Here is a 12,283-nt window from a genome sequence, read left to right on the forward strand (position 1 = left end):
CGGCTTTCGCTGCAATATTCACCTTCAATCCAGAAATTTCCCCGCAGTAAGTTTTTCTGCCACTAGATGTCCTCAGTCCCATGTCTGGCATTGTTCAACTTACTTCCTCTTTGCCCAAATCGCCCGCAGCCTGTGATTGGTTGGTGAAAGCAGCACAGGGATGAGCTCATCTCTCTGTCGCTCTTCTCTCTCCTCCTATCAGCATGCTTCTTGAAACTGGTTGGCTCTTTGTGCTGCTTCTTCCTATCACACTCTCTAGCCCTGCTGTACAGGAGGCTGGGACCGGGTCACATTTAGGGTCTCGCCCTGCTTATATATAAGAAAAAAAATACAGGAGGGGCCTATTTACACAACACACATTTAGGCCGCATTCACACCCAAGCGTAGCATCTCTGAGCGTTTTTCCATGCAATTTTTTTTCTTTTTTCAAGCAATTTTTTTGGCACGTTTTTAAGCGCGGTTTGAGCTTTTGTTCATTTTCTGTATTGGCTAATAAAAAAAAAAAAAAAAAAAAAAAAAAAAAATCTGTTGCTAGGTTTTTCAGTTTTTTTTTTTTTTTTTTTTTAGCTTTTCCATCAGCTTTGATTATTTTTTTATTATTATTCATTTATTATTATTATTTTATTTAGTTAAGGTAAGAGGTTAATATTTTATTAGGGTGTTATTAATACTACTACTAATAATAAAGGAATAATTAAATCCAAAATAAATACAAAAAAAAATAATAATCATACTGTAATAAATAACCCCTACCCTTAAAAAAAAACACAAATAACTAAAAATCATCATAAAATAAATTAATAATATGTAATAATAAATAATTGACCCCTAACCGTAAAAAAATAAAATAAATTAATAATATTACTACTAATAATATTTTGTTTGTATTAGGGTTTATATATATATATATTTTAATATACACCCCAGCACAAACTAAATGTTATTTGTAGTAGTAGTATTATTAAATTATTTTTTTTATGGTTGGGGGTTATTTATCACATATTAATTTATTTTATAATATGTGATAAATAACCCCTAACCATAAAAAAATAAAATTTAATAATACTGCTACAAATAATATTTAGTTTGTGTTGGGGTGTATATTAAAAAAAAAATTATAATATACACCCTAATACAAATGAAATATTATTAGTAGTATTATTATTAATTTATTTTATTTTTTACGGTTAGGGGTTAATTATTACATATAATTAATTTATTTTATGATGATTTTTAGTTGTTTGTGTGTTTTTTTTTTTTTTACATTTATTTATTCATATATTTTATTCATATATTATTACTATTTTTTTGCATTCGAGCAGAAAATTGTGCAAAAATGCACGAAAGCGCCCAAAAACTAGCAAATTGCGCATTTCCATTCATCTCTAAGAGAATTAAAGACACTGAAATCTACACCATTCAAGCTACAAAAAAAAGCTCCAGAACTTAGTTGTTCTTCAGGTGACGTGGGGTGGAGATATGAACCGTCTCCATAGAGAATAATCGATTGAATGGGATCTTCTGCGAAGGTGAAGGTTACCGGCGTGGCAGCGCAAGGTGGCGCGTCGTGTGGCGTCACATATTTCTGGCACATCAGGTCCCCAATAATGTATTAATGATGACAGAGATACAAAGTGGAAATTGTCATCCAGTTGGGTTCCATCTCCGGGAGATTCCGGGGATTTCTATTGGAGACTCCTGGCCGTCCCGTCCATCATCTCGATCCATCATCCCATCCATCATCTCGATCCATCACTTTCCTGACACACAATGACTCCATTCTCCCTTTCATGTGCGCCCTGCGGGGGGCTCCACCTGTCCCATCCATCATCTCCATCCCATCCATCACCTCCGTCCCCCATCTTCAATCAGCCCGATGCTTGGACTGTCCGTTCACCCTCCCCCCGCCCCCTGCTTAAAGCAGAACTCCGGGCAAGACCAGAACAAGGACAGAAAATAAATTATATGGACCCAAAACAACGCAGAACTCTACAATGTCCGCATGAAATATCAGTTATAGGCGGAGTCATCCAATCCAGGGATGGTGAGAACCCCTCATAATGGGCACAGCGGGTGTACAGACCCGGGAACTCAGCACAGGGATGGTGAGAACCCCTCATAATGGGCACAGCGGGTGTACAGACCCGGGAACTCAGCACAGGGATGGTGAGAACCCCTCATAATGGGCACAGCGGGTGTACAGACCCGGGAACTCAGCACAGGGATGGTGGGAACCCCTCATAATGGGCACAGCGGGTGTACAGACCCAGGAACTCAGCACAGGGATGGTGGGAACCCCTCATAATGGGCACAGCGGGTGTACAGACCCGGGAACTCAGCACAGGAATGGTGAGAACCCCTCATAATGGGCACAGCGGGTGTACAGACCCGGGAACTCAGCACAAGGATGGTGAGAACCCCTCATAATGGGCACAGCGGGTGTACAGACCCGGGAACTCAGCACAGGGATGGTGGGAACCCCTCATAATGGGCACAGCGGGTGTACAGACCCGGGAACTCAGCACAAGGATGGTGAGAACCCCTCATAATGGGCACAGCGGGTGTACAGACCCAGGAACTCAGCACAGGGATGGTGGGAACCCCTCATAATGGGCACAGCGGGTGTACAGACCCGGGAACTCAGCACAAGGATGGTGAGAACCCCTCATAATGGGCACAGCGGGTGTACAGACCCGGGAACTCAGCACAGGGATGGTGAGAACCCCTCATAATGGGCACAGCGGGTGTACAGACCCAGGAACTCAGCACAGGGATGGTGGGAACCCCTCATAATGGGCACAGCGGGTGTACAGACCCGGGAACTCAGCACAGGGATGGTGAGAACCCCTCATAATGGGCACAGCGGGTGTACAGACCCGGGAACTCAGCACAGGGATGGTGAGAACCCCTCATAATGGGCACAGCGGGTGTACAGACCCGGGAACTCAGCACAGGGATGGTGGGAACCCCTCATAATGGGCACAGCGGGTGTACAGACCCGGGAACTCAGCACAGGGATGGTGGGAACCCCTCATAATGGGCACAGCGGGTGTACAGACCCGGGAACTCAGCACAGGGATGGTGGGAACCCCTCATAATGGGCACAGCGGGTGTACAGACCCGGGAACTCAGCACAGGGATGGTGGGAACCCCTCATAATGGGCACAGCGGGTGTACAGACCCGGGAACTCAGCACAGGGATGGTGAGAACCCCTCATAATGGGCACAGCGGGTGTACAGACCCGGGAACTCAGCACAGGGATGGTGGGAACCCCTCATAATGGGCACAGCGGGTGTACAGACCCGGGAACTCAGCACAGGGATGGTGAGAACCCCTCATAATGGGCACAGCGGGTGTACAGACCCGGGAACTCAGCACAGGGATGGTGGGAACCCCTCATAATGGGCACAGCGGGTGTACAGACCCGGGAACTCAGCACAGGGATGGTGGGAACCCCTCATAATGGGCACAGCGGGTGTACAGACCCGGGAACTCAGCACAGGGATGGTGAGAACCCCTCATAATGGGCACAGCGGGTGTACAGACCCGGGAACTCAGCACAGGGATGGTGGGAGCCCCTCATAATGGGCACAGCGGGTGTACAGACCCGGGAACTCAGCACAGGGATGGTGGGAACCCCTCATAATGGGCACAGCGGGTGTACAGACCCGGGAACTCAGCACAGGGATGGTGGGAACCCCTCATAATGGGCACAGCGGGTGTACAGACCCGGGAACTGAGCACAGGGATGGTGAGAACCCCTCATAATGGGCACAGCGGGTGTACAGACCCGGGAACTCAGCACAGGGATGGTGGGAACCCCTCATAATGGGCACAGCGGGTGTACAGACCCGGGAACTCAGCACAGGGATGGTGGGAACCCCTCATAATGGGCACAGCGGGTGTACAGACCCGGGAACTCAGCACAGGGATGGTGAGAACCCCTCATAATGGGCACAGCGGGTGTACAGACCCGGGAACTCAGCACAGGGATGGTGAGAACCCCTCATAATGGGCACAGCGGGTGTACAGACCCAGGAACTCAGCACAGGGATGGTGGGAACCCCTCATAATGGGCACAGCGGGTGTACAGACCCGGGAACTCAGCACAGGGATGGTGAGAACCCCTCATAATGGGCACAGCGGGTGTACAGACCCGGGAACTCAGCACAGGGATGGTGGGAACCCCTCATAATGGGCACAGCGGGTGTACAGACCCGGGAACTCAGCACAGGGATGGTGGGAACCCCTCATAATGGGCACAGCGGGTGTACAGACCCGGGAACTCAGCACAGGGATGGTGAGAACCCCTCATAATGGGCACAGCGGGTGTACAGACCCGGGAACTCAGCACAGGGATGGTGGGAACCCCTCATAATGGGCACAGCGGGTGTACAGACCTGGGAACTCAGCACAGGGATGGTGGGAACCCCTCATAATGGGCACAGCGGGTGTACAGACCCGGGAACTCAGCACAGGGATGGTGAGAACCCCTCATAATGGGCACAGCGGGTGTACAGACCCGGGAACTCAGCACAGGGATGGTGGGAACCCCTTAGGAATCTCACCAACATCTAAAACCGTTTTGGGTGGAGCGATGTGTTATTTCTCATGGAATATTTGAGGAACGGACACGGACAGGGATGGGGGTCCTGAATTTGGGGGGGGGGCTGATTCGGTGCCCAGTCTGCGTCTCCCTCCAAGGCTCCGCCCCCAATCTCTCCAGCCTGTTTCCCTTCATCGCAGCTCATCAATGTTTTGTCCGCTTCCCACAAGTCGTATCTTCAGGAATTTAAAGTGAATACAAGTCGGGGCGGAGAGCTGAATGGAGTTTCTGTTGCCCCTCCGGCAAAATATTCTGGGGGGGGGGGGATGGGAGGGGCTTGTTTTATTGTTAAAGGAAATCTTTGACATCTATGTATCATCAGATGATTCAGAGTTTCTATTCCTGGTACAAAGTATCTAATGTCATATTTCTAGTTTTGGATGGAATGTGGAAGGGTTAGAACCCCCGACAGATTTTATTGCTGTCTGTGTCCCCGTTAGGGAGATTTCCCTTCACTTCCTATACTGGGGACACAACAGGAAGTGTGAAGAAATCACTCTGACCAGAAGGAAACAGAAAGGAGGTGTCTCTGCCCCCCCCCCCCCCCCAGAGACAGTAATAATAACCTGAGAGGGTTTATCAACTCCACCCAAAACTGAAAAAATATACTTAATATTTAATGTCTCCCTGCTCTTCTCTATGTAGATTTTATAGAAAAGCAGGTTTGTAAGGAGGACAACTGTTTTTATTATTTGGATCCACTAATCAATATGAAGATAGGAGTTGCCTATCAATAAAAAAATATCCAGAGTAGGGTGTTAATATACTGCTAATAATAAATGAATAAATAAATGTAAAATAAATACACAAATAAATAATAATTGTAAATAAATACAATCAATGAATACTATGTCATATTAAATAAATAACCTCTATCCCTTAAAAATAAAATATAATAATAAACACCCCTAACTCAAACTAAATAAATATTATAATTATTAATAATAATTTAATATGTTACATTTTAAAAAATATATATATTTTCTAAGGTTAGTGGTTAATTATTTATTATTACATATGATTAATTTATTATTTATAAAGATTTAGTTTGAGTTAGGGGTGTTTATTATTATATTTTTATTTTATTTTCAAGGGTTAGGGGTTATTTACTTAATATTACATAGTATTCATTTATTGTATTTATTTACGATTATTTTTATTTATTTGTGTATTTATTTGACTTTTATTTATTCATATATTATTACTATTTTTATTTATTTATTTATTTATTTTTTTACATTTTTGCATTTGAGCAGAAAATCATGCAAAAACACGCAACAAAATGCACGAAAGTGCAACAAAAAAACGAGCAAATAGGTTTATAATGAGGACAATTGTTTGTTTTTTTTCTTCTCAGGTTTGATTGCTATATACAGGCAGCCACTAGGGGGAGACGCTACAATGTGTATTGGTTTATATACTATTGTGAAAATATGGAACAGCAAGGCAGTTAAAAAAAAAAAAAAAAAAAAAAAGAGCCACATCTGAAATATGTATCTTATGTTGGAAAGTGCTGCATAAATCCTGTATACTAATAATTATAATAATAATATCTTCAGGAGCAGTTCTGCTACTAGGAGGCGATTGGACGCTTTTATTCGTCCGCATTTGCCCCTGAAAACACCTTACGCCCCTAAACACCCCTAACTCAAACTAAATAATGAATTATAATTATTAATAATAATTTAATATATTACATTTTTTTTCAAATATATTTTCCAAGGTTATTGGTTATTTATTTAATTATTATTATTATTATTATTACATATTATTAATTTATTATTTATGATGATTTTTAGTTATTTGTGTATTTATTTGACATTTATTTATTCATATATTATTACTATTTTAATTTTTTAAAATTTTTTGCGATTGGACTCTTTTATTCGTCCGCATTTGCCCTTGAAAACGCCGTCTGAGCTCCGAGGCGCGCCTCCGCCGCGACTCCGCCCCCCTCCTGGACCGGTAAGCCGCACAAAGCATTCCATTGAGCGCCGATCATCGGGGCGCGTTCAATCAGATCGCACTTTTATCTCCCTTAATTAAAGGGAAGGCTGATCTCCGATCTTAATCACTAATAACCCTTCCTGTGCCGGGCTGGTTTGGGGGGGGGGGTTGGATTTGGGCCCTGGGGGGGCGATTGGTGGGTAATGAGATTGGAGGATTTGGGTCGGCTCATCAAAGGGAGGTGGGTGGGGCGGTTGGTTGGTAATTACCTGGACAAGTACAGATGATGATTGTTGGGGGAGGGGGGAGGGGGACACAACACACCTTCATGTCACAGCTAGAAATCACCGCTCATAAAAAGTGACACATTGTCCCACATTTCACAATAATGTGTCACATGTTCATGAAAGGCTGCGAGGTCGGGGGGGATGGGGGGGGCGAGCGGTCGCCTGACCATCCAAACCTGCTCCGACTTCCTGCCGCTTATTGTTCTGCTGTCATAAAGCGATCTGCAAATTGTCCGGTTGTCCGGGCGCCATCACAGAGTAACAAGTGCATGTCAGGGCGCTGATTGCGGCAATTAATGTTCCCGGATGTGAAAATGCCGGAGGGGGTCATCCTGAGACACGAAGAACAAGAATGGCCGGGCAACAAAACCCTCGCCAATCCGATTGGAGGAATAGAAGACGGTCTGGACATGAAAGAGCGAACGTGGATTGGTCACGTGACGATGGTACGGAATTGGCATAAATTTCCGATTACATTTTTCACGATTATCGTCGAAGAGTTCTCAAATATTTCATCTTTATAAAAAAAAGAAAAATAAATAAACTCCGGCTAGAGCGCAGATCCATGCGACACAAGCAGAGAAATCAATAACTGAAGCATCAGATAAAATTAAACAACCAATTAAAATACATAAAAATCTTTTAATTTATTTATTTCTTTAAAATAAATCTAGAAATGTAATAAAAAAAAAAAAAAAAAAAAAAGCTCCGGCTAGAGCACAGACCCATGCGATATGTGCAGAGGAATCAATAACTGAAGTATCAGATAAAATGAAACAACCAATTAAAATACATAAAAATCTTTTAATTTTTTTATTTCTGTAAAATAAATCTGGAAATGTAATAAAGATATAAAAAAAAAAAAAAAAATTGTAACAAATCCAATGTATTACCAATCGTAAATCAATCAATTAAAGGATCAAATAAAAATGAATGTATCAATTAAAAGACAAAATCTTTCTCTCTTTTGAAAAAAAAAAAAAAAAATCAGGAAATGTAATAATGGGGAAAAAAACAAGAAATTGTAACAAATGAATCCAGTTTATTAACAATCGTATTTTCTGGAGTAAAGTGCAGAACAATCAGTTCCTCTCGCCTTAAAATGTAATAATAATAAAATGTAATCGAAATAAATAACAATTCTCACATTAAAAAAAAAAAAAAATAGAAGACGGTCTGGACATCAAAGAGCGAACGCGGATTGGTCACATGACGACGGTACAGAATCGGCGTAAAGTTTCGATAAATTTCACGATTATCGTAGAAGAGTTCTCAAATATTTCCTTATTATAATAAAAGTCCGGCTAGAGCGCAGATCCAGGAAACACGAGCAGAGCAATTAAATAATTAAAGGAGCAGATAAAATTAATCAACCAATTAAAAATCTTTAAAAAATGTATTTATTTCTGTAAAATAAATCAGGAATTGTAATAAAGATAAAAAACAAGAAATTGTAACAATTTAATCCAATGTGTTACCAAATGTAAATCAATTGATTAAAGGATCAAATAAAAACGAATGTATTCATTAAAAAGACAAAATCTTTCTCTCTTTTTTTTATTTTTGTCAAATAAATCAGGAAATGTAATAATGGAAAAAAAACAAGAAATTATAACAAATGAATCCAATGTATTATCAATCGTAAATCAATCAATTAAAGGGCCAAATAAAAATGAATGTATCAATTAAAAGACAAAATCTTTCTCTCTTTTTTTTATTTTTGTCAAATAAATCAGGAAATGTAATAATGGAAAAAAACAAGAAATTGTAACAAATGAATTCAGTTTATTAACAATCGTATTTTCTGGAGTAAAATGCAGAACAATCAGTTCATCTTGCGGATCGCACATTATGGAAAAGCTTCTGTGATCCCCCCCCCATATATACGATCTGTGTGGGGGAGGGGGGTCACCCTGAGACATAAAGAACTTGAAGGCCGAGCAACAAAATCCTCGCCACTTCTCACTGGAGTGAAAAAAAAAAAAGGCGAGCAAACGCAGATTGGTCACATGACCATGGAACGGAATTGGTGTAAAGTTTAAATAAATGTCACAAGTTTTGTAGAAGAGTTCTCAAATATTTAATTTATTAGAATAAAGCTTTGGCTGGAGCGCAGATCAATGAAACGTGACCAGAAAAAAATCAATCATTAAACGATCAGATAAAAATGAGTCAATCAATTGTATCAATTAGGGCCGGTTCACACCATAGAAACGCAGTCTGGATGCATTCCAGGTGCTTTTCTGCATGTGCATTTTTTATGCGTTTTTGATACAGCCCAGTGCTCCCCCCCCCCCTCTTTTTTCTTAAATAAGGACAAGTGTTTTGCAGTGCGTTTCTGATGCGTTTTGCAAGGTTCCAGTACAGTCCAGCACAGAAAAAACGCAGCATGTTCTACTTTTTTTTCTGGAACGCACTGGAACTGCAGGCACTGGTGTGAACGATGCCATTGAAAACCATATAACCTACTTTCCATGCGTTTTTGATGCAGAAAAAAAAACGCACTGGACTGCATGTGGTGTGAACTGGCCCTTGGAAGGCATAAAAAAATCTTTCAGGGCCGGTTCACACCACATGCAGTCCAGTGCGTTTTTTTTTCTGCATCAAAAACGCATGGAAAGTAGGTTATATGGTTTGCAATGGCATCGTTCACACCAGTGCCTGCAGTTCCAGTGCGTTCCAGAAAAAAAAGTAGAACATGCTGCGTTTTTTCTGCACTGGACTGTACTGGAACGCTGTAAAACGCATCGAAAACGCACCAAAACGCACTTGTTCTTATTTAAGGTTAAGAAAAAAGAGGGGGGGGGGGAAGCACTGGACTGCATCAAAAACGCATCAAAAACGCACATGCAGAAAAGCACCTGGAATGCATCTGAACTGCGTTTTCTATGGTGTGAACCGGCACTTATTCATTTTTTTTATTTTATTTTGTAAAATAAACCAGGAAATATAATAATGATAAAAACAAGAAATTGTAACAAATGAACCCAGTTTATTAACAATGGTATTTTCAGTGTTGAGTGCAGAACAATCGGTTCCTCTTGCGGATCGCACATTTATGGGAAACCGTCTTTGACCCCCCCATAGACACGATCTGTATGGGGGAGGGGGGCATTTGGAGACATAAAACAAGACTCTAGAGAAACAAAAATCCTCCCGACTCTCATTGGAGGAGTAAAAACCGGTCCAGACATCATCAAGTGAGTGCGGATTGATCGCGTGGCGATCGTACAAAATTCAATTAAAATGTAAAAAGTTAAATGTTCAGACAAAAATTAATCAATTATATCAATTAAAAAAATACAGATTTAAAAAAAAAATGTATTTGCTGTTATGTAACGGAAATCCGGAATATAATAATGATTAAAAAAAAAGAAATTGTAGCGATTTACTCAAATCTATTACCGATCCTATAATGTAGAGTACAGTGCAGAACAATCAGTTCATCTTGCGGATCGCACATCAATCTTCGGTGACCCCCATAGACACGATCTGTATGTCCGGGTTCTGTACGGTCACGTTGGCCGGTTGAACGCTCTGCTGTAAATCTCCTCGCTGAACCTGATTGGACGATGAGTCACACATTCCCCGGATTGCTGGGAGATGTTTTCTGCCCTCTAATCTGCAGTTGGCATATTTCATACATCTAATTATTACATTAATCTCATCAGGTCGTGACCTGCGAGACTCCAAACAACAAGAACAAGAACAAGAACAACCGCCGCCGGGAAAAAAGGTGAAAGAAAAGTCGCCGGGAATGTTCAGCCGGGCCGGTGATTATATTTATTGGGCTGCTGTGTGACCGACGAGGCGGATGGATTGTGTTATCTTATCTGACCACCATTATAAGTTCTCATCCAATCATCATTCTTCCCCCTATAATATCTCATCCAATCATTATTCTTCCCCTATAATATCTCATCCAATCATTATTCTTCCCCCTATAATATCTCATCCAATCATTATTCTTCCCCCTATAATATCTCATCCAATCATTATTCTTCCCCCTATAATATCTCATCCAATCATTATTCTTCCCCCAATAATATCTCATCCAATCATTATTCTTCCCCCAATAATATCTCATCCAATCATTATTCTTCCCCCTATAATATCTCATCCAATCATCATTCTTCCCCCAATAATATCTCATCCAATCATTATTCTTCCCCCTATAATATCTCATCCAATCATTATTCTTCCCCCTATAATATCTCATCCAATCATTATTCTTCCCCCTATAATATCTCATCCAATCATTATTCTTCCCTCTATTAGATCTCATCCAATCATTATTCTTCCCTCCTATATATGGGACTGGTACAAAGTATCCGCCCCCCTGAATTGTATGAACACGTACGCTCGGCCAGGAGTTGTATTCCTGATTATGATACAATCCCCCCCCCCCCGATCGGTGGGATTGTCCATGTGACCGCCGTCTCCCCCCATTGGCCAGCAGCTAGAAGGATTCCTTCCATTCCTTCCTCAGCAGATTAGCGCCATAATCTCAGATTAACACGTTCCGCCCAATTAGACAATTAGCGTGCATTTCCTAATCTGCTTTGTCATTGTCCTGCGGAGGACGCGGCCTGTCAATCACGGGCGCTCAGACCTCGGACCGGCCACACAATGGCAGATTAGTGGCTAACGCCTAAACCGGCCAGACGACTCCGCGAGCCATAAATCAATGAGCAATCCCAATAATTGTCCAATAACGATGATTGTTTAATGTGGAGTCAGGGGGAAGGTGAGCGGAGGAGGGGAGGGGGGGGGTCATCCTCCAGACTCTGGTGACCAGTTGAAGGTCGGATTTATGAGCAGACCCCCCCCTGGGAGCGGCCCATCTGGACTCTTCCTGTCTGCACAGGAGGCAATCTTTGTAAAGTGCTCCTTATAGGAAAGGGACAAGGGCCCCCCCCGGGGAGCGCTAATTAATATGGTGGCCGGGGGTCAGGTAACGTGAGAACGCCGCCAAACGGAATGTGACAAACGCGACACGCGCCAGGGGGAGGGCGAGCCGACCTCTGATTGGGTCAAATATCACCGTTTTGTGCCCGTTATTCTGCATTTTCAATGGCGAAATATCAACGAATGTTGTCGCAGATTTCTCGCCGTCGGTTCTTATTGGTTCATCACTTTCATTTCGTAACTTTTCATTTTTTAGACTTTTATAACTTGGATAGATTTATTGGCGCAGCCGGATACAAAGTATCGACAAACCGCCATTGTGCGCAGTTTTATACGCTGCCCTCTTTTCAGTGTTGAGATCTTGGCGAACGCTGTTACGTTCCGTGTTTTTTTTCGCCGGTCTAAACGTTTTTAAGAGTCGCTTCCATACTGTAAATTTTTTTTGAAACCCTTTAAGGACAGAAGGTAAATTGAACCTCATCGCCTGGACGCAGTTTTGCGCCTTTGCCATATGTTAGTGAATCTGTACTAATC

This window comes from Aquarana catesbeiana, linkage group LG10 (genome assembly GCF_042186555.1).
Source record: "Aquarana catesbeiana isolate 2022-GZ linkage group LG10, ASM4218655v1, whole genome shotgun sequence".
NCBI classification, from domain to species: Eukaryota; Metazoa; Chordata; class Amphibia; order Anura; family Ranidae; genus Aquarana; species Aquarana catesbeiana.